Source organism: Monodelphis domestica, chromosome X, assembly GCF_027887165.1.
Source record: "Monodelphis domestica isolate mMonDom1 chromosome X, mMonDom1.pri, whole genome shotgun sequence".
NCBI classification, from domain to species: domain Eukaryota; kingdom Metazoa; phylum Chordata; class Mammalia; order Didelphimorphia; family Didelphidae; genus Monodelphis; species Monodelphis domestica.
Window position 1 is genome coordinate 15,875,310 of NC_077235.1, and position 23,719 is coordinate 15,899,028.

The 23,719-nt window shown below is 43.7% G+C and overlaps 1 long non-coding RNA gene across 1 annotated transcript in view; it reads left to right on the forward strand.

Annotated features, from left to right (window-relative positions):
* The first annotated feature begins 766 nt into the window (after positions 1–766).
* Positions 767–23,719, forward strand: part of LOC130456079 (uncharacterized) — a 76,481-nt gene continuing 53,528 nt past the window's right edge. Inside the window, exons 1-4 of the long non-coding RNA XR_008914369.1 lie at positions 767–1,239; positions 7,466–7,607; positions 13,821–13,962; positions 20,170–20,311. This is a non-coding gene — a long non-coding RNA (uncharacterized LOC130456079). The remainder of the gene's footprint in view (positions 1,240–7,465; positions 7,608–13,820; positions 13,963–20,169; positions 20,312–23,719) is intronic.

Sequence of the window (23,719 nt, forward strand, 5' to 3'; positions counted from 1 at the left end):
TATGTCATTTGTGTGTTTTAAAGTGTTGTGACATCCTGGGGAACTACAACTCCCAATGTGACCTAGTGGTAACATCCCTTTGAGTCCTGGCTTGGGATTGGTCTTGCATTGGACCAATCCTGTGTTGGGGGATGGACTTTGTCTATGGTCCCTCCTTAGCATGGGATTGGTCCATCTCAAAACCAATCCCATGAAAGGGAACTGGGCATCATCTCTTACCCAGCAGGGGATTGGTCAAATTCAAGGCCAATCCTTCTCAGGAAATAAGAGGGAGGGAACCTTGTAGTATGCTGGGAGATATAGTCCAGTAGGCCACAACCATTGAATACCCACCTGATCTCTCCATGTAGAAGGAGACATAGACAGCTAGACTGACCCACAGATTATTTGATCTGTTATTCTGTCTATTCGCCTACTGGTTCTTGTGTCTGTCAGCCTGTCTGTGTTTCTTTTGTGGGTTTTCAAGTGTAGTGACAGCCTCGGGAACTACAAGCCCCATTGTGCCCCAGGGATCTGTACCTTTTGAGTCCTGGCTTGGGATTGGTCCGGAATTCGATCAATCCTGTCGTCGGGGAGGGACAATACCCATGGCCCCTCCTTAGCCCAGAATTGGTCCATCTCTTTAGCAATCACGCACAGTAAAGTAGGGAGCATCATTCCTCACCAAGCCTAGGATTAGTGCAATTCAAGACCAATCCCAACCAGGAAAGATGGGGGAGGGACCCCTGGAGCACACTGGGAAATGCAGTTCTTCAGGCGACAACCTAAGAAGAGCAAAACTATATCTTGCTCTATATCCATGTAGACTGAGAGATGGACAAGGGGACCGACAGACAGGACGACTGACAGACATAAGGCTTGGTTTATCTGTTTCTCTGTCTTACTGCATTCCTGTCTATGTACCTGTCAGTCTGTCTATCTGTCTGTTCATCAGTCCTCTCTGGGTATCTGTCTCTATATAAGTAAGTATGTGTGTTTCTGTCTATGTATGCATCTGTTTATCTCTCGATCTCCAGTGTCTGTCAATCTGTCTGTCCATTGGTCTGTCCCTCTATGGAATTCATCAATCAGTCGATCTTTCCCATTCTTCTTCTCAGCTGTCCACCCTAGAAAATCAGAACAAGTGGTTGCTGGCAAGCAAAGCATATGATGGTGTCCCTGTGATGTTCAGGTGGCTCAGAAGATGTATTTGGTTCAAGATTGGAGGGGGAGTGGCAGACCTCTACTTTGGCCAGTGAGGTGAGTGGCTGTGGCAGACTGCATGATGCGTCCAAACCCTTTTTCTTTGACTCTTCCATGAGGCGCTGGAAGTCTTGAATAGGAAAGCAAGGAATCAATAGCTCAGAGGCTAAGCTCTGAGCATTACTTCATAGGGATCTTAACCTGTTGTCCTGACATTTCCCAAAAAGGAGCATTTACTAAAGAAGAATGGCATTTCCTCGGGCAGGCTATGAAACAAAGTGAGGCAAAAGGACACAGAGTGTTAGCCGCCATTGAGGTCCCATGCACTCTAGTGAGGATACTGCACAAACTGTGGAGAGTTGAGCTGTTCCTCACCTGCAGCCCCCACCTTTCACTGCTTCTACTCACTCTTCTTTACCCTTTGAATCAGATGGCCAAGGATATACAATCCTTCCATTATGCTGCAGATGCCAAGAACCAGCCCCATGGCCTGGGGCAAGCCTCCTGCCCAAATCCCTTGTTTCTGTCCTCACTGTTGTCAAATGATAGCTAAACCCCAGCATGGAGGCATGCTGTGTTGCCTTCCTCCCAAGGAGCAGATTTTGCACGCAAGCTCTCCCACCTTGGCTGCCTCCTGACCACAGTCAACATGACTTTCACATCAATAAAATGTCCCCTTTTCTTTTGAAGCCATGTTTCAGAGTCTTGCATTCTTACGATGATATAACTCCGAGCTCCAGTGGAGCATCTATGAACCCCACAACAATCATCCTGGGTGCCATTCAACAAAATGATGTCGTCTCCTCAGGGAGAAAACTGACACCTGAGACCAAGGAAGAAATGCAAAATCTTGAAACAGCTGGAGACCAGAAACTAAGTCTGGAGAATTGATCCTTCTCAAACTGTTCTAGCCAGCCTTTTATTGATTTCTTTATTCAGAAATTGTCTTCTTACATTGCTTTTCAGATTTTATTTAGTCAGTTTAGCACATTATTTCTCCTCGGTGACAAGAATCATATTCTTTCAATCCTTCCCCTGCCCTACCCTTCCCGTAGTCGAGGGGAATTCCACTGGGTATGACATGTGTCCTTCAGGAGAACCTCTTTTCTTGTTGTTGATGTTTGCACTAGGATGTTCATTTAGAGTCTATATCCCCAGCCTTAACCCCCTGGACCCTTGTAATCTAGGAGTTGTTTTTCTTGGGTGTTTCTACTCCCACAGTTTTCCTTGTGAATGTAGATAGTGTTGTTTCTCATCGATTGTGCCGGGTGGTTTAGGATGATTGCATTGACACTAATGAAGAAGTCCATTCCATTCCATTCCATTGTACCACAGTGCATCCATCTCTATGTACAATGTTCTCCTGGTTCTACTTCTCTCACTCTGCATCCATTCCTTGAGGTCTTTCCAGTTCCTGTGGAATTCCACCAGTTTATTATTCCTTTGAGGTCTATACTATTTCAGCACCCAGAGGTACCCCAATTTGTTCAGCCATTCCCCAGTTGAAGGGTATCCCCTCCTTTTCCAATTTTTGGCCACTCCAAAGAGAGCAGCTATCAATATTTTTGGTCAAGCCTTTGTCCTTATTATGGGTATGTGGTAGAAACCCTGCAGTGCTATGGCTGGATCAAAAGGCAGACCATCTTGTAGCGCCCTCTGGGCAGAGTTCCAAATTGCCCTCCAGAATGGTTGGATCAATTCACCACTCCAGCAACAATGCCTTCACATCCAGACTTTGCCTCATCCCCTCAAGCATTCATTATATTCCCTTGCTGTCATGTTAGCCAATCTGTGTAGCCTCCATTTTCAAGAGGAGACACATTCTCATTGATACTTTGCATCAGAGTTACACCATTATTGGATAGATTCAAACTTTGAAACACCAGGCAGAGCCACCTATTAGTTGTTCGGGATTGGCAGAGGTACTGCTTACTCAAATGACAAAAAGGGGTCCCAGTACTGATGTTCGTCTAAACCCAATAGCTGGAATGCAAGTTGCAATGTTCCATTCACTGTATCGGTCTTGGCCATTAAATTTTTCAAATGTGCTAGGTAAAATGGAGAATCCTCTTCCTAGTGCTGGAATCTTTCAAACTGTGAATTTCTCTATAATTGTTCTTTCAAAAGTAACATCCTTGAACCTGTTAACTTTGAAATAATGCCGAGCTATCAATTAGTCATAAAAACCCAAGTCTTTAACCACAATTTCACCTTTAAAACAATATTGAAATTCAAATTTAAAAGTTTTACACACACACACACACACACACACACACACACACACACGGTAATCTGAAAAAATTAACCCTAACTCTTTGAAAACAAATACCAGCTTGATAAAAATGTGAAATGACTGCATACAAATAAACATGTTAATACCTCGAGGAAAATGCCTCTCATTAGCAATACTCAATATTGCCTGTACTTGATATACACGATTTCACACATTACTCCTACCAAAAGGTGGGAAGAAAATATTAGACTGTAAAGTCAAGAATTTCTGGTCTTCCTTTGGTCTTCTGCTCTATAATCCCCAGTACAGATGACCAGCTCCTGCCCTTGTCTCTAGATTTTCAGAGGAATGAACTGTTGTAATACATCTTGATAGACATTATTTGCTAACGTTTCTATCACCTGCAAGTAGAAGAAATCCATTAGACATACGGTATAGCCCAAACCGCACGGAACATTGAGAAGAAACGGAGAACTCAAGTTCTTCAGCTTCCTTGAGAAGCTCTTTCATACATCAAATTTGATAACTCTTTAGACCCTAAGCCCTGACGTTTAAATTCATGCAGAAACTTTCTCTATTATAGTAGCCTTAAAGCAGTTACTCAGACGCAGTCGTGAACACTCTGGCTCTCACACTCCAACTCAAGCTTCCCATTCAACGCTTTCAGCCAAACATACATGCATGTCACCTATACTCTCCTCGCTCTTCCTTCTACTAGAAATACTATTTCACTCACATACACAGATACCAACAGTCAGTCACACACAAACTTTAGTCAGTTATGGAGCATGTGTTCAGGTTGTCCCGGGCTCCATTTTGGCCGACTTACCGTGGAACCAGATTTGGTTGATATTCCACACTTTTTTACTTATTGTATTCTTTACTCAGAGTCTGGTGCCACGACTTTTACAGGGTATAAACCCAGGACTCTGGGGATGTTATCCCAGGGATGGCCCCTAGCCTAGATGACAAGTGTAAGTGTTAAGGTCCGGGATTTTACCCACCACCAAGGAAGACCCATGGACAACGCAATCAGGCAAAGAAAGGGCCGTTTATTGAACTAATGCGCACTAGTGGGAACTCAGCCAAAAGAGTTCTGAGTTCCCTCCAGAAGATTCAGTCTTAAATACTTTTCAGCATGAATAACCCCCCTCCCTTCCTCATTCCAGGCAATTATCTGTTGCATGCTCTTGTTGGAAAGTTTCCGAGTTTTTTTGCACCTGGGACCTTCGTCCTGAAGTTTATCTGTTAGTAGTTGGGACCTTGGACAGGTCCCAAAGTTTTATCTGTCTGTGGCTTAGCATTTCCCTTGACTGAATATCTCAAGGCTTGGGCAATTTCCAACTCAGATCTCCTTTACAAGGAGGAAAAGTATTTGGGGATCCTCTCTACCACATGGGGGAAATCTAGGAGCATGGAAAGATGAGTGACATTGCTATAGCTAAAAGGAATTCCCTGACCGAATACAATCAAGCATAAGAAAGGAATGCTAGCAAAAGGCTAGGGTCTAAGAGAGTGGGGTGCTTATAGTGGATACTGAAGAATAGTCCTCGCCAGGTGTGGATCTTCTTGTGAAAGGGTCTCTTGATAAAATTGGGGAGACTATCTAACTACGATTGTCATTCTCCCGAGGGTCCCTCTTCAGTCTGAAACTGCTCACCTCGGATTCCCTCAGGGAGGATTCCCATGGGAACAGGGAAGAAGTACAAACTTTGGGGTCTTCAACCTACAAGCTCCTCCGAAAATCTGGGCTTCACCAGATCCCACTAGGCCACAAATTTGGGGTTTCTAGATTCCATGTTGATACACCTTATTGCCGATGCTGTGAATACATCCACTGCATCAAATCAGGAAACAGTAGAATCTGTATTTGCCAATGGTGGTCTGTTAATGTAGATACAGTATCGTTTTTTTTTGCTGGAAGCAGAATTGCTTGCACTTTGACCGTGATGAAAATCATAGCACAGACTTGTAAAATCCCATGTGATTCATTGTCTGTTGTTTATCTGGTTATTTGTTGAACAGCTGTAAAAATTAAAGGACAGCAAGATGTAGAAAGTGTTCTATTGATGGACAGCACCGTGAATCCTATCTTGCAAAGACAGAGTTAAAATTTTAGAACACTCTTTTGCTCTCACACCAATCTCGCCATTCCCGAGTCTGAGGGAATATCAAAGGACCATGGCCTTCCCGGTTTTTCTATTGTCAACCTGGAATCAAGAAACCCCAAACTTGGGGCCTAGACGTATCTGGTGTAGCCTGGATTTCCGGAGGAGCTAATAGATTGGAGACTCCAAAGTTTGTACTTATTCCCTGATCCCGTGAGAATCCAGAGAGATAGAGACAGACAGATAGAAAGACCGATAGGCAGGCCGACTGGCAGATGGGTAGTGAGATAGGTAGGAGGGCAGATAGATGGATATAGAGATAGCACATAGAGAGACACGTAGTCAAACACAGAAAGAGAGATAGACAGGCAGGCAGACAGACAGATCGAGAGATAAATTGATAGGAACATAGAACAAAAAGACATAGAAACAGAAACAGAATGTGAGATCGAGACATTGAAAGATTAATAGAACTACAGGATGAGGGAAGGTGAAACAAAGGGACAGACAGAGACAGATAGATGGAAGGGCATATAGAGGGAAAATGGAATCGAGAGACAGAGAGAGACACAGAAAGTCAGGCATATCGATAGACAGGTAGACAGGGATACACAAATATCTCTATCTGTCTCTCTGTCTCTCTATGTACCTTTCTATCTCTCTGTCTGTCGATCTGTCGATCTGTCTTTCTATCTATCTATCTATCTATCTATCTATCTATCTATCTATCTATCTATCTATCTATCTATCGATGTATCTATCGATCTATCTATGTCTTTGTGTTCCTATCGGTGTAGTTTATGTATCTATCTGCCTGCTTGTTTTTGCATGGATCACACTGTGTGTATGTCATTTGTGTGTTTTAAAGTGTTGTGACATCCTGGGGAACTACAACTCCCAATGTGACCTAGTGGTAACATCCCTTTGAGTCCTGGCTTGGGATTGGTCTTGCATTGGACCAATCCTGTGTTGGGGGATGGACTTTGTCTATGGTCCCTCCTTAGCATGGGATTGGTCCATCTCAAAACCAATCCCATGAAAGGGAACTGGGCATCATCTCTTACCCAGCAGGGGATTGGTCAAATTCAAGGCCAATCCTTCTCAGGAAATAAGAGGGAGGGAACCTTGTAGTATGCTGGGAGATATAGTCCAGTAGGCCACAACCATTGAATACCCACCTGATCTCTCAATGTAGAAGGAGACATAGACAGCTAGACTGACCCACAGATTATTTGATCTGTTATTCTGTCTATTCGCCTACTGGTTCTTGTGTCTGTCAGCCTGTCTGTGTTTCTTTTGTGGGTTTTCAAGTGTAGTGACAGCCTCGGGAACTACAAGCCCCATTGTGCCCCAGGGATCTGTACCTTTTGAGTCCTGGCTTGGGATTGGTCCGGAATTCGATCAATCCTGTCGTCGGGGAGGGACAATACCCATGGCCCCTCCTTAGCCCAGAATTGGTCCATCTCTTTAGCAATCACGCACAGTAAAGTAGGGAGCATCATTCCTCACCAAGCCTAGGATTAGTGCAATTCAAGACCAATCCCAACCAGGAAAGATGGGGGAGGGACCCCTGGAGCACACTGGGAAATGCAGTTCTTCAGGCGACAACCTAAGAAGAGCAAAACTATATCTTGCTCTATATCCATGTAGACTGAGAGATGGACAAGGGGACCGACAGACAGGACGACTGACAGACATAAGGCTTGGTTTATCTGTTTCTCTGTCTTACTGCATTCCTGTCTATGTACCTGTCAGTCTGTCTATCTGTCTGTTCATCAGTCCTCTCTGGGTATCTGTCTCTATATAAGTAAGTATGTGTGTTTCTGTCTATGTATGCATCTGTTTATCTCTCGATCTCCAGTGTCTGTCAATCTGTCTGTCCATTGGTCTGTCCCTCTATGGAATTCATCAATCAGTCGATCTTTCCCATTCTTCTTCTCAGCTGTCCACCCTAGAAAATCAGAACAAGTGGTTGCTGGCAAGCAAAGCATATGATGGTGTCCCTGTGATGTTCAGGTGGCTCAGAAGATGTATTTGGTTCAAGATTGGAGGGGGAGTGGCAGACCTCTACTTTGGCCAGTGAGGTGAGTGGCTGTGGCAGACTGCATGATGCGTCCAAACCCTTTTTCTTTGACTCTTCCATGAGGCGCTGGAAGTCTTGAATACGAAAGCAAGGAATCAATAGCTCAGAGGCTAAGCTCTGAGCATTACTTCATAGGGATCTTAACCTGTTGTCCTGACATTTCCCAAAAAGGAGCATTTACTAAAGAAGAATGGCATTTCCTCGGCCAGGCTATGAAACAAAGTGAGGCAAAAGGACATAGAGTGTTAGCCGCCATTGAGGTCCCATGCACTCTAGTGAGGATACTGCACAAACTGTGGAGAGTTGAGCTGTTCCTCACCTGCAGCCCCCACCTTTCACTGCTTCTACTCACTCTTCTTTACCCTTTGAATCAGATGGCCAAGGAGATACACCCCTTCCTTTATGCTGCAGATGCCAAGAACCAGCCCCATGGCCTGGGGCAAGCCTCCTGCCCAAATCCCTTGTTTCTGTCCTCACTGCTGTCAAATGATAGCTAAACCCCAGCATGGAGGCATGCTGTGTTGCCTTCCTCCCAAGGAGCAGATTTTGCTCGCAAGCTCTCCCACCTTGGCTGCCTCCTGACCACAGTCAACATGACTTTCACATCAATAAAATGTCCCCTTTTCTTTTGAAGCCATGTTTCAGAGTCTTGCATTCTTTCGATGATATAACTCCGAGCTCCAGTGGAGCATCTATGAACCCCACAACAATCATTCCAGGTGCCATTCAACAAAATGATGTCGTCTCCTCAGGGAGAAAACTGACACCTGAGACCAAGGAAGAAATGCAAAATCTTGAAACAGCTGGAGACCAGAAACTAAGTCTGGAGAATTGATCCTTCTCAAACTGTTGTAGCCAGCCTTTTATTGATTTCTTTATTCAGAAATTGTCTTCTTACATTGCTTTTCAGATTTTATTTAGTCAGTTTAGCACATTATTTCTCCTCGGTGACAAGAATCATATTCTTTCAATCCTTCCCCTGCCCTACCCTTCCCGTAGTCGAGGGGAATTCCACTGGGTATGACATGTGTCCTTCAGGAGAACCTCTTTTCTTGTTGTTGATGTTTGCACTAGGATGTTCATTTAGAGTCTATATCCCCAGCCTTAACCCCCTGGACCCTTGTAATCTAGCAGTTGTTTTTCTTGGGTGTTTCTACTCCCACAGTTTTCCTTGTGAATGTGGATAGTGTTCTTTCTCATCGATTCTGCTGGGTGATTTAGGATGATTGCATTGACACTAATGAAGAAGTCCATTCCATTCCATTCCATTGTACCACAGTGCATCCATCTCTATGTACAATGTTCTCCTGGTTCTACTTCTCTCACTCTGCATCCATTCCTGGAGGTCTTTCCAGTTCCTGTGGAATTCCACCAGTTTATTATTCCTTTGAGGTCTATACTATTTCAGCACCCAGAGGTACCCCAATTTGTTCAGCCATTCCCCAGTTGAAGGGTATCCCCTCCTTTTCCAATTTTTGGCCACTCCAAAGAGAGCAGCTATCAATATTTTTGGTCAAGCCTTTGTCCTTATTATGGGTATGTGGTAGAAACCCTGCAGTGCTATGGCTGGATCAAAAGGCAGACCATCTTGTAGCGCCCTCTGGGCAGAGTTCCAAATTGCCCTCCAGAATGGTTGGATCAATTCACCACTCCAGCAACAATGCCTTCACATCCAGACTTTGCCTCATCCCCTCAAGCATTCATTATATTCCCTTGCTGTCATGTTAGCCAATCTGTGTAGCCTCCATTTTCAAGAGGAGACACATTCTCATTGATACTTTGCATCAGAGTTACACCATTATTGGATAGATTCAAACTTTGAAACACCAGGCAGAGCCACCTATTAGTTGTTCGGGATTGGCAGAGGTACTGCTTACTCAAATGACAAAAAGGGGTCCCAGTACTGATGTTCGTCTAAACCCAATAGCAGGAATGCAAGTTGCAATGTTCCATTCACTGTATCGGTCTTGGCCATTAAATTTTTCAAATGTGCTAGGTAAAATGGAGAATCCTCTTCCTAGTGCTGGAATCTTTCAAACTGTGAATTTCTCTATAATTGTTCTTTCAAAAGTAACATCCTTGAACCTGTTAACTTGGAAATAATGCCGAGCTATCAATTAGTCATAAAAACCCAAGTCTTTAACCACAATTTCACCTTTAAAACAATATTGAAATTCAAATTTAAAAGTTTTACACACACACACACACACACACACACACACACACATACACGGTAATCTGAAAAAATTAACCCTAACTCTTTGAAAACAAATACCAGCTTGATAAAAATGTGAAATGACTGCATACAAATAAACATGTTAATACCTCGAGGAAAATGCCTCTCATTAGCAATTCTCAATATTGCCTGCACTTGATATACACGATTTCACACATTACTCCTACCAAAAGGTGGGAAGAAAATATTAGACTGTAAAGTCAAGAATTTCTGGTCTTCCTTTGGTCTTCTGCTCTATAATCCCCAGTACAGATGACCAGCTCCTGCCCTTGTCTCTAGATTTTCAGAGGAATGAACTGTTGTAATACATCTTGATAGACATTATTTGCTAACGTTTCTATCACCTGCAAGTAGAAGAAATCCATTAGACATACGGTATAGCCCAAACCGCACGGAACATTGAGAAGAAACGGAGAACTCAAGTTCTTCAGCTTCCTTGAGAAGCTCTTTCATACATCAAATTTGATAACTCTTTAGACCCTAAGCCCTGACGTTTAAATTCATGCAGAAACTTTCTCTATTATAGTAGCCTTAAAGCAGTTACTCAGACACAGTAGTGAACACTCTGGCTCTCACACTCCAACTCAAGCTTCCCATTCAACGCTTTCAGCCAAACATACATGCATGTCACCTATACTCTCCTCGCTCTTCCTTCTACTAGAAATACTATTTCACTCACATACACAGATACCAACAGTCAGTCACACACAAACTTTAGTCAGTTATGGAGCATGTGTTCAGGTTGTCCCGGGCTCCATTTTGGCCGACTTACCGTGGAACCAGATTTGGTTGATATTCCACACTTTTTTACTTATTGTATTCTTTACTCAGAGTCTGGTGCCACGACTTTTACAGGGTATAAACCCAGGACTCTGGGGATGTTATCCCAGGGATGGCCCCTAGCCTAGATGACAAGTATAAGTGTTAAGGTCCGGGATTTTACCCACCACCAAGGAAGACCCATGGACAGCGCAATCAGGCAAAGAAAGGGCCGTTTATTGAACTAATGCGCACTAGTGGGAACTCAGCCAAAAGAGTTCTGAGTTCCCTCCTGAAGATTCAGTCTTAAATACTTTTCAGCATGAATAACCCCCCTCCCTTCCTCATTCCAGGCCATTATCTGTTGCATGCTCTTGTTGGAAAGTTTCCGAGTTTTTTTTGCACCTGGGACCTTCGTCCTGAAGTTTATCTGTTAGTAGTTGGGACCTTGGACAGGTCCCAAAGTTTTATCTGTCTGTGGCTTAGCATTTCCCTTGACTGAATATCTCAAGGCTTGGGCAATTTCCAACTCAGATCTCCTTTACAAGGAGGAAAAGTATTTGGGGATCCTCTCTACCACATGGGGGAAATCTAGGAGCATGGAAAGATGAGTGACATTGCTATAGCTAAAAGGAATTCCCTGACCGAATACAATCAAGCATAAGAAAGGAATGCTAGCAAAAGGCTAGGGTGTAAGAGAGTGGGGTGCTTATAGTGGATACTGAAGAATAGTCCTCGCCAGGTGTGGATCTTCTTGGGAAAGGGTCTCTTGATAAAATTGGGGAGACTATCTAACTACGATTGTCATTCTCCCGAGGGTCCCTCGTCAGTCTGAAACTGCTCACCTCGGATTCCCTCAGGGAGGATTCCCATGGGAACAGGGAAGAAGTACAAACTTTGGGGTCTTCAACCTACAAGCTCCTCCGTAAATCTGGGCTTCACCAGATCCCAGTAGGCCACAAGTTTGGGATTTCTAGATTCCATGTTGACACACCTTATTGCCGATGCTGTGAATACATCCACTGCATCAAATCAGGAAACAGTAGAATCTGTATTTGCCAATGGTGGTCTGTTAATGTAGATACAGTATCGTTTTTTTTTGGCTGGAAGCAGAATTGCTTGCACTTTGACCGTGATGAAAATCAGCGCACAGACTTGTAAAATCCCATGTGATTCATTGTCTGTTGTTTATCAGGTTATTTGTTGAACAGCTGTAAAAATTAAAGGACAGCAAGATGTAGAAAGTGTTCTATTGATGGACAGCACCGTGAATCCTATCTTGCAAAGACAGAGTTAAAATTTTAGAACATTCTTTTGCTCTCACACCAATCTCGCCATTCCCGAGTCTGAGGGAATATCAAAGGACCATGGCCTTCCCGGTTTTTCTATTGTCAACCTGGAATCAAGGAACCCCAAACTTGGGGCCTAGACGTATCTGGTGTAGCCTGGATTTCCGGAGGAGCTAATAGATTGGAGACTCCAAAGGTTGTACTTTTCCCTGATCCCGTGAGAATCCAGAGAGATAGAGACAGACAGATAGAAAGACCGATAGGCAGGCCGACTGGCAGATGGGTAGTGAGATAGGTAGGAGGGCAGATAGATGGATATAGAGATAGCACATAGAGAGACACGTAGTCAAACACAGAAAGAGAGATAGACAGGCAGGCAGACAGACAGATCGAGAGATAAATAGATAGGAACATAGAACAAAAAGACATAGAAACAGAAACAGAATGTGAGATTGAGACATTGAAAGATTAATAGAACTACAGGATGAGGGAAGGTGAAACAAAGGGACAGACAGAGACAGATAGATGGAAGGGCATATAGAGGGAAAATGGAATCGAGAGACAGAGAGAGACACAGAAAGTCAGGCATATCGATAGACAGGTAGACAGGGATACACAAATATCTCTCTCTATCTGTCTCTCTGTCTCTCTATGTACCTTTCTATCTCTCTGTCTGTCGATCTGTCTTTCTATCTATCTATCTATCTATCTATCTATCTATCTATCTATCTATCTATCGATGTATCTATCGATCTATCTATGTCTTTGTGTTCCTATCGGTGTAGTTTATGTATCTATCTGCCTGCTTGTTTTTGCATGGATCACACTGTGTGTATGTCATTTGTGTGTTTTAAAGTGTTGTGACATCCTGGGGAACTACAACTCCCAATGTGACCTAGTGGTAACATCCCTTTGAGTCCTGGCTTGGGATTGGTCTTGCATTGGACCAATCCTGTGTTGGGGGATGGACTTTGTCTATGGTCCCTCCTTAGCATGGGATTGGTCCATCTCAAAACCAATCCCATGAAAGGGAACTGGGCATCATCTCTTACCCAGCAGGGGATTGGTCAAATTCAAGGCCAATCCTTCTCAGGAAATAAGAGGGAGGGAACCTTGTAGTATGCTGGGAGATATAGTCCAGTAGGCCACAACCATTGAATACCCACCTGATCTCTCAATGTAGAAGGAGACATAGACAGCTAGACTGACCCACAGATTATTTGATCTGTTATTCTGTCTATTCGCCTACTGGTTCTTGTGTCTGTCAGCCTGTCTGTGTTTCTTTTGTGGGTTTTCAAGTGTAGTGACAGCCTCGGGAACTACAAGCCCCATTGTGCCCCAGGGATCTGTACCTTTTGAGTCCTGGCTTGGGATTGGTCCGGAATTCGATCAATCCTGTCGTCGGGGAGGGACAATACCCATGGCCCCTCCTTAGCCCAGAATTGGTCCATCTCTTTAGCAATCACGCACAGTAAAGTAGGGAGCATCATTCCTCACCAAGCCTAGGATTAGTGCAATTCAAGACCAATCCCAACCAGGAAAGATGGGGGAGGGACCCCTGGAGCACACTGGGAAATGCAGTTCTTCAGGCGACAACCTAAGAAGAGCAAAACTATATCTTGCTCTATATCCATGTAGACTGAGAGATGGACAAGGGGACCGACAGACAGGACGACTGACAGACATAAGGCTTGGTTTATCTGTTTCTCTGTCTTACTGCATTCCTGTCTATGTACCTGTCAGTCTGTCTATCTGTCTGTTCATCAGTCCTCTCTGGGTATCTGTCTCTATATAAGTAAGTATGTGTGTTTCTGTCTATGTATGCATCTGTTTATCTCTCGATCTCCAGTGTCTGTCAATCTGTCTGTCCATTGGTCTGTCCCTCTATGGAATTCATCAATCAGTCGATCTTTCCCATTCTTCTTCTCAGCTGTCCACCCTAGAAAATCAGAACAAGTGGTTGCTGGCAAGCAAAGCATATGATGGTGTCCCTGTGATGTTCAGGTGGCTCAGAAGATGTATTTGGTTCAAGATTGGAGGGGGAGTGGCAGACCTCTACTTTGGCCAGTGAGGTGAGTGGCTGTGGCAGACTGCATGATGCGTCCAAACCCTTTTTCTTTGACTCTTCCATGAGGCGCTGGAAGTCTTGAATAGGAAAGCAAGGAATCAATAGCTCAGAGGCTAAGCTCTGAGCATTACTTCATAGGGATCTTAACCTGTTGTCCTGACATTTCCCAAAAAGGAGCATTTACTAAAGAAGAATGGCATTTCCTCGGGCAGGCTATGAAACAAAGTGAGGCAAAAGGACACAGAGTGTTAGCCGCCATTGAGGTCCCATGCACTCTAGTGAGGATACTGCACAAACTGTGGAGAGTTGAGCTGTTCCTCACCTGCAGCCCCCACCTTTCACTGCTTCTACTCACTCTTCTTTACCCTTTGAATCAGATGGCCAAGGATATACAATCCTTCCATTATGCTGCAGATGCCAAGAACCAGCCCCATGGCCTGGGGCAAGCCTCCTGCCCAAATCCCTTGTTTCTGTCCTCACTGTTGTCAAATGATAGCTAAACCCCAGCATGGAGGCATGCTGTGTTGCCTTCCTCCCAAGGAGCAGATTTTGCACGCAAGCTCTCCCACCTTGGCTGCCTCCTGACCACAGTCAACATGACTTTCACATCAATAAAATGTCCCCTTTTCTTTTGAAGCCATGTTTCAGAGTCTTGCATTCTTACGATGATATAACTCCGAGCTCCAGTGGAGCATCTATGAACCCCACAACAATCATCCTGGGTGCCATTCAACAAAATGATGTCGTCTCCTCAGGGAGAAAACTGACACCTGAGACCAAGGAAGAAATGCAAAATCTTGAAACAGCTGGAGACCAGAAACTAAGTCTGGAGAATTGATCCTTCTCAAACTGTTCTAGCCAGCCTTTTATTGATTTCTTTATTCAGAAATTGTCTTCTTACATTGCTTTTCAGATTTTATTTAGTCAGTTTAGCACATTATTTCTCCTCGGTGACAAGAATCATATTCTTTCAATCCTTCCCCTGCCCTACCCTTCCCGTAGTCGAGGGGAATTCCACTGGGTATGACATGTGTCCTTCAGGAGAACCTCTTTTCTTGTTGTTGATGTTTGCACTAGGATGTTCATTTAGAGTCTATATCCCCAGCCTTAACCCCCTGGACCCTTGTAATCTAGGAGTTGTTTTTCTTGGGTGTTTCTACTCCCACAGTTTTCCTTGTGAATGTGGATAGTGTTGTTTCTCATCGATTGTGCCGGGTGGTTTAGGATGATTGCATTGACACTAATGAAGAAGTCCATTCCATTCCATTCCATTGTACCACAGTGCATCCATCTCTATGTACAATGTTCTCCTGGTTCTACTTCTCTCACTCTGCATCCATTCCTTGAGGTCTTTCCAGTTCCTGTGGAATTCCACCAGTTTATTATTCCTTTGAGGTCTATACTATTTCAGCACCCAGAGGTACCCCAATTTGTTCAGCCATTCCCCAGTTGAAGGGTATCCCCTCCTTTTCCAATTTTTGGCCACTCCAAAGAGAGCAGCTATCAATATTTTTGGTCAAGCCTTTGTCCTTATTATGGGTATGTGGTAGAAACCCTGCAGTGCTATGGCTGGATCAAAAGGCAGACCATCTTGTAGCGCCCTCTGGGCAGAGTTCCAAATTGCCCTCCAGAATGGTTGGATCAATTCACCACTCCAGCAACAATGCCTTCACATCCAGACTTTGCCTCATCCCCTCAAGCATTCATTATATTCCCTTGCTGTCATGTTAGCCAATCTGTGTAGCCTCCATTTTCAAGAGGAGACACATTCTCATTGATTCTTTGCATCAGAGTTACACCATTATTGGATAGACTCAAACTTTGAAACACCAGGCAGAGCCACCTATTAGTTGTTCGGGATTGGCAGAGGTACTGCTTACTCAAATGACAAAAAGGGGTCCCAGTACTGATGTTCGTCTAAACCCAATAGCTGGAATGCAAGTTGCAATGTTCCATTCACTGTATCGGTCTTGGCCATTAAATTTTTCAAATGTGCTAGGTAAAATGGAGAATCCTCTTCCTAGTGCTGGAATCTTTCAAACTGTGAATTTCTCTATAATTGTTCTTTCAAAAGTAACATCCTTGAACCTGTTAACTTGGAAATAATGCCGAGCTATCAATTAGTCATAAAAACCCAAGTCTTTAACCACAATTTCACCTTTAAAACAATATTGAAATTCAAATTTAAAAGTTTTACACACACACACACACACACACACACACACACGGTAATCTGAAAAAATTAACCCTAACTCTTTGAAAACAAATACCAGCTTGATAAAAATGTGAAATGACTGCATACAAATAAACATGTTAATACCTTGAGGAAAATGCCTCTCATTAGCAATACTCAATATTGCCTGTACTTGATATACACGATTTCACACATTACTCCTACCAAAAGGTGGGAAGAAAATATTAGACTGTAAAGTCAAGAATTTCTGGTCTTCCTTTGGTCTTCTGCTCTATAATCCCCAGTACAGATGACCAGCTCCTGCCCTTGTCTCTAGATTTTCAGAGGAATGAACTGTTGTAATACATCTTGATAGACATTATTTGCTAACGTTTCTATCACCTGCAAGGAGAAGAAATCCATTAGACATACGGTATAGCCCAAACCGCACGGAACATTGAGAAGAAACGGAGAACTCAAGTTCTTCAGCTTCCTTGAGAAGCTCTTTCATACATCAAATTTGATAACTCTTTAGACCCTAAGCCCTGACGTTTAAATTCATGCAGAAACTTTCTCTATTATAGTAGCCTTAAAGCAGTTACTCAGACGCAGTCGTGAACACTCTGGCTCTCACACTCCAACTCAAGCTTCCCATTCAACGCTTTCAGCCAAACATACATGCATGTCACCTATACTCTCCTCGCTCTTCCTTCTACTAGAAATACTATTTCACTCACATACACAGATACCAACAGTCAGTCACACACAAACTTTAGTCAGTTATGGAGCATGTGTTCAGGTTGTCCCGGGCTCCATTTTGGCCGACTTACCGTGGAACCAGATTTGGTTGATATTCCACACTTTTTTACTTATTGTATTCTTTACTCAGAGTCTGGTGCCACGACTTTTACAGGGTATAAACCCAGGACTCTGGGGATGTTATCCCAGGGATGGCCCCTAGCCTAGATGACAAGTATAAGTGTTAAGGTCCGGGATTTTACCCACCACCAAGGAAGACCCATGGACAGCGCAATCAGGCAAAGAAAGGGCCGTTTATTGAACTAATGCGCACTAGTGGGAACTCAGCCAAAAGAGTTCTGAGTTCCCTCCTGAAGATTCAGTCTTAAATACTTTTCAGCATGAATAACCCCCCTCCCTTCCTCATTCCAGGCCATTATCTGTTGCATGCTCTTGTTGGAAAGTTTCCGAGTTTTTTTGCACCTGGGACCTTCGTCCTGAAATTTATCTGTTAGTAGTTGGGACCTTGGACAGGTCCCAAAGTTTTATCTGTCTGTGGCTTAGCATTTCCCTTGACTGAATATCTCAAGGCTTGGGCAATTTCCAACTCAGATCTCCTTTACAAGGAGGAAAAGTATTTGGGGATCCTCTCTACCACATGGGGGAAATCTAGGAGCATGGAAAGATGAGTGACATTGCTATAGCTAAAAGGAATTCCCTGACCGAATACAATCAAGCATAAGAAAGGAATGCTAGCAAAAGGCTAGGGTCTAAGAGAGTGGGGTGCTTATAGTGGATACTGAAGAATAGTCCTCGCCAGGTGTGGATCTTCTTGGGAAAGGGTCTCTTGATAAAATTGGGGAGACTATCTAACTACGATTGTCATTCTCCCGAGGGTCCCTCGTCAGTCTGAAACTGCTCACCTCGGATTCCCTCAGGGAGGATTCCCATGGGAACAGGGAAGAAGTACAAACTTTGGGGTCTTCAACCTACAAGCTCCTCCTTAAATCTGGGCTTCACCAGATCCCATTAGGCCACAAGTTTGGGATTTCTAGATTCCATGTTGACACACCGTATTGCCGATGCTGTGAATACATCCACTGCATCAAATCAGGAAACAGTAGAATCTGTATTTGCCAATGGTGGTCTGTTAATGTAAATACAGTATCGTTTTTTTTTTTTGCTGGAAGCAGAATTGCTTGCACTTAGACCGTGATGAAAATCATAGCACAGACTTGTAAAATCCCACGTGATTCATTGTCTGTTGTTTATCTGGTTATTTGTTGAACAGCTGTAAAAATTAAAGGACAGCAAGATGTAGAAAGTGTTCTATTGATGGACAGCACCGTGAATCCTATCTTGCAAAGACAGAGTTAAAATTTTAGAACACTCTTTTCCTCTCACACCAATCTCGCCATTCCCAAGTCTGTGGGAATATCAAAGGACCATGGCCTTCCCGGTTTTTCTATTGTCAACCTGGAATCAAGGAACCCCAAACTTGTGGCCTAGACGTATCTGGTGTAGCCTGGATTTCCGGAGGAGCTAATAGATTGGAGACTCCAAAGTTTGTACTTGTTCCCTAATCCCATGAGAATCCAGAGAGATAGAGACAGACAGATAGAAAGACCGATAGGCAGGCCGACTGGCAGATGGGTAGTGAGATAGGTAGGAGGGCAGATAGATGGATATAGAGATAGCACATAGAGAGACACGTAGTCAAACACAGAAAGAGAGATAGACAGGCAGGCAGACAGACAGATCGAGAGATAAATAGATAGGAACATAGAACAAAAAGACATAGAAACAGAAACAGAATGTGAGATCGAGACATTGAAAGATTAATAGAACTACAGGATGAGGGAAGGTGAAACAAAGGGACAGACAGAGACAGATAGATGGAAGGGCATATAGAGGGAAAATGGAATCGAGAGACAGAGAGAGACACAGAAAGTCAGGCATATCGATAGAGAGGTAGACAGGGATACACAAATATCTCTCTCTATCTGTCTCTCTGTCTCTCTATGTACCTTTCTATCTCTCTGTCTGTCGATCTGTCTATCTATCTATCTATCTATCTATCTATCTATCTATCTATCTATCTATCTATCGATGTATCTATCGATCTATCTATGTCTTTGTGTTCCTATCGGTGTAGTTTATGTATCTATCTGCCTGCTTGTTTTTGCATGGATCACACTGTGTGTATGTCATTTGTGTGTTTTAAAGTGTTGTGACATCCTGGGGAACTACAACTCCCAATGTGACCTAGTGGTAACATCCCTTTGAGTCCTGGCTTGGGATTGGTCTTGCATTGGACCAATCCTGTGTTGGGGGATGGACTTTGTCTATGGTCCCTCCTTAGCATGGGATTGGTCCACCTCAAAACCAATCCCATGAAAGGGAACTGGGCATCATCTCTTACCCAGCAGGGGATTGGTCAAATTCAAGGCCAATCCTTCTCAGGAAATAAGAGGGAGGGAACCTTGTAGTATGCTGGGAGATATAGTCCAGTAGGCCACAACCATTGAATACCCACCTGATCTCTCAATGTAGAAGGAGACATAGACAGCTAGACTGACCCACAGATTATTTGATCTGTTATTCTGTCTATTCGCCTACTGGTTCTTGTGTCTGTCAGCCTGTCTGTGTTTCTTTTGTGGGTTTTCAAGTGTAGTGACAGCCTCGGGAACTACAAGCCCCATTGTGCCCCAGGGATCTGTACCTTTTGAGTCCTGGCTTGGGATTGGTCCGGAATTCGATCAATCCTGTCGTCGGGGAGGGACAATACCCATGGCCCCTCCTTAGCCCAGAATTGGTCCATCTCTTTAGCAATCACGCACAGTAAAGTAGGGAGCATCATTCCTCACCAAGCCTAGGATTAGTGCAATTCAAGACCAATCCCAACCAGGAAAGATGGGGGAGGGACCCCTGGAGCACACTGGGAAATGCAGTTCTTCAGGCGACAACCTAAGAAGAGCAAAACTATATCTTGCTCTATATCCATGTAGACTGAGAGATGGACAAGGGGACCGACAGACAGGACGACTGACAGACATAAGGCTTGGTTTATCTGTTTCTCTGTCTTACTGCATTCCTGTCTATGTACCTGTCAGTCTGTCTATCTGTCTGTTCATCAGTCCTCTCTGGGTATCTGTCTCTATATAAGTAAGTATGTGTGTTTCTGTCTATGTATGCATCTGTTTATCTCTCGATCTCCAGTGTCTGTCAATCTGTCTGTCCATTGGTCTGTCCCTCTATGGAATTCATCAATCAGTCGATCTTTCCCATTCTTCTTCTCAGCTGTCCACCCTAGAAAATCAGAACAAGTGGTTGCTGGCAAGCAAAGCATATGATGGTGTCCCTGTGATGTTCAGGTGGCTCAGAAGATGTATTTGGTTCAAGATTGGAGGGGGAGTGGCAGACCTCTACTTTGGCCAGTGAGGTGAGTGGCTGTGGCAGACTGCATGATGCGTCCAAACCCTTTTTCTTTGACTCTTCCATGAGGCGCTGGAAGTCTTGAATACGAAAGCAAGGAATCAATAGCTCAGAGGCTAAGCTCTGAGCATTACTTCATAGGGATCTTAACCTGTTGTCCTGACATTTCCCAAAAAGGAGCATTTACTAAAGAAGAATGGCATTTCCTCGGGCAGGCTATGAAACAAAGTGAGGCAAAAGGACACAGAGTGTTAGCCGCCATTGAGGTCCCATGCACTCTAGTGAGGATACTGCACAAACTGTGGAGAGTTGAGCTGTTCCTCACCTGCAGCCCCCACCTTTCACTGCTTCTACTCACTCTTCTTTACCCTTTGAATCAGATGGCCAAGGAGATACACCCCTTCCTTTATGCTGCAGATGCCAAGAACCAGCCCCATGGCCTGGGGCAAGCCTCCTGCCCAAATCCCTTGTTTCTGTCCTCACTGCTGTCAAATGATAGCTAAACCCCAGCATGGAGGCATGCTGTGTTGCCTTCCTCCCAAGGAGCAGATTTTGCACGCAAGCTCTCCCACCTTGGCTGCCTCCTGACCACAGTCAACATGACTTTCACATCAATAAAATGTCCCCTTTTCTTTTGAAGCCATGTTTCAGAGTCTTGCATTCTTACGATGATATAACTCCGAGCTCCAGTGGAGCATCTATGAACCCCACAACAATCATCCTGGGTGCCATTCAACAAAATGATGTCGTCTCCTCAGGGAGAAAACTGACACCTGAGACCAAGGAAGAAATGCAAAATCTTGAAACAGCTGGAGACCAGAAACTAAGTCTGGAGAATTGATCTTTCTCAAACTGTTCTAGCCAGCCTTTTATTGATTTCTTTATTCAGAAATTGTCTTCTTACATTGCTTTTCAGATTTTATTTAGTCAGTTTAGCACATTATTTCTCCTCGGTGACAAGAATCATATTCTTTCAATCCTTCCCCTGCCCTACCCTTCCCGTAGTCGAGGGGAATTCCACTGGGTATGACATGTGTCCTTCAGGAGAACCTCTTTTCTTGTTGTTGATGTTTGCACTAGGATGTTCATTTAGAGTCTATATCCCCAGCCTTAACACCCTGGACCCTTGTAATCTAGGAGTTGTTTTTCTTGGGTGTTTCTACTCCCACAGTTTTCCTTGTGAATGTGGATAGTGTTGTTTCTCATCGATTGTGCCGGGTGGTTTAGGATGATTGCATTGACACTAATGAAGAAGTCCATTCCATTCCATTACATTGTACCACAGTGCATCCATCTCTATGTACAATGTTCTCCTGGTTCTACTTCTCTCACTCTGCATCCATTCCTGGAGGTCTTTCCAGTTCCTGTGGAATTCCACCAGTTTATTATTCCTTTGAGGTCTATAATATTTCAGCACCCAGAGGTACCCCAATTTGTTCAGCCATTCCCCAGTTGAAGGGTATCCCCTCCTTTTCCAATTTTTGGCCACTCCAAAGAGAGCAGCTATCAATATTTTTGGTCAAGCCTTTGTCCTTATTATGGGTATGTGGTAGAAACCCTGCAGTGCTATGGCTGGATCAAAAGGCAGACCATCTTGTAGCGCCCTCTGGGCAGAGTTCCAAATTGCCCTCCAGAATGGTTGGATCAATTCACCACTCCAGCAACAATGCCTTCACATCCAGACTTTGCCTCATCCCCTCAAGCATTCATTATATTCCCTTGCTGTCATGTTAGCCAATCTGTGTAGCCTCCATTTTCAAGAGGAGACACATTCTCATTGATACTTTGCATCAGAGTTACACCATTATTGGATAGATTCAAACTTTGAAACACCAGGCAGAGCCACCTATTAGTTGTTCGGGATTGGCAGAGGTACTGCTTACTCAAATGACAAAAAGGGGTCCCAGTACTGATGTTCGTCTAAACCCAATAGCAGGAATGCAAGTTGCAACGTTCCATTCACTGTATCGGTCTTGGCCATTAAATTTTTCAAATGTGCTAGGTAAAATGGAGAATCCTCTTCCTAGTGCTGGAATCCTTCAAACTGTGAATTTCTCTATAATTGTTCTTTCAAAAGTAACATCCTTGAACCTGTTAACTGGGAAATAATGCCGAGCTATCAATTAGTCATAAAACCCCAAGTCTTTAACCACAATTTCACCTTTAAAACAATATTGAAATTCAAATTTAAAAGTTTTACACACACACACACACACACACACACACACACACACACACACATACACGGTAATCTGAAAAAATTAACCCTAACTCTTTGAAAACAAATACCAGCTTGATAAAAATGTGAAATGACTGCATACAAATAAACATGTTAATACCTCGAGGAAAATGCCTCTCATTAGCAATACTCAATATTGCCTGCACTTGATATACACGATTTCACACATTACTCCTACCAAAAGGTGGGAAGAAAATATTAGACTGTAAAGTCAAGAATTTCTGGTCTTCCTTTGGTCTTCTGCTCTATAATCCCCAGTACAGATGACCAGCTCCTGCCCTTGTCTTTAGATTTTCAGAGGAATGAACTGTTGTAATACATCTTGATAGACATTATTTGCTAACGTTTCTATCACCTGCAAGTAGAAGAAATCCATTAGACATACGGTATAGCCCAAACCGCACGGAACATTGAGAAGAAACGGACAACTCAAGTTCTTCAGCTTCCTTGAGAAGCTCTTTCATACATCAAATTTGATAACTCTTTAGACCCTAAGCCCTGACGTTTAAATTCATGCAGAAACTTTCTCTATTATAGTAGCCTTAAAGCAGTTACTCAGACGCAGTAGTGAACACTCTGGCTCTCACACTCCAACTCAAGCTTCCCATTCAACGCTTTCAGCCAAACATACATGCATGTCACCTATACTCTCCTCGCTCTTCCTTCTACTAGAAATACTATTTCACTCACATACACAGATACCAACAGTCAGTCACACACAAACTTTAGTCAGTTATGGAGCATGTGTTCAGGTTGTCCCGGGCTCCATTTTGGCCGACTTACCGTGGAACCAGATTTGGTTGATATTCCACACTTTTTTACTTATTGTATTCTTTACTCAGAGTCTGGTGCCACGACTTTTACAGGGTATAAACCCAGGACTCTGGGGATGTTATCCCAGGGATGGCCCCTAGCCTAGATGACAAGTGTAAGTGTTAAGGTCCGGGATTTTACCCACCACCAAGGAAGACCCATGGACAACGCAATCAGGCAAAGAAAGGGCCGTTTATTGAACTAATGCGCACTAGTGGGAACTCAGCCAAAAGAGTTCTGAGTTCCCTCCTGAAGATTCAGTCTTAAATACTTTTCAGCATGAATAACCCCCCTCCCTTCCTCATTCCAGGCAATTATCTGTTGCATGCTCTTGTTGGAAAGTTTTCGAGTTTTTTTGCACCT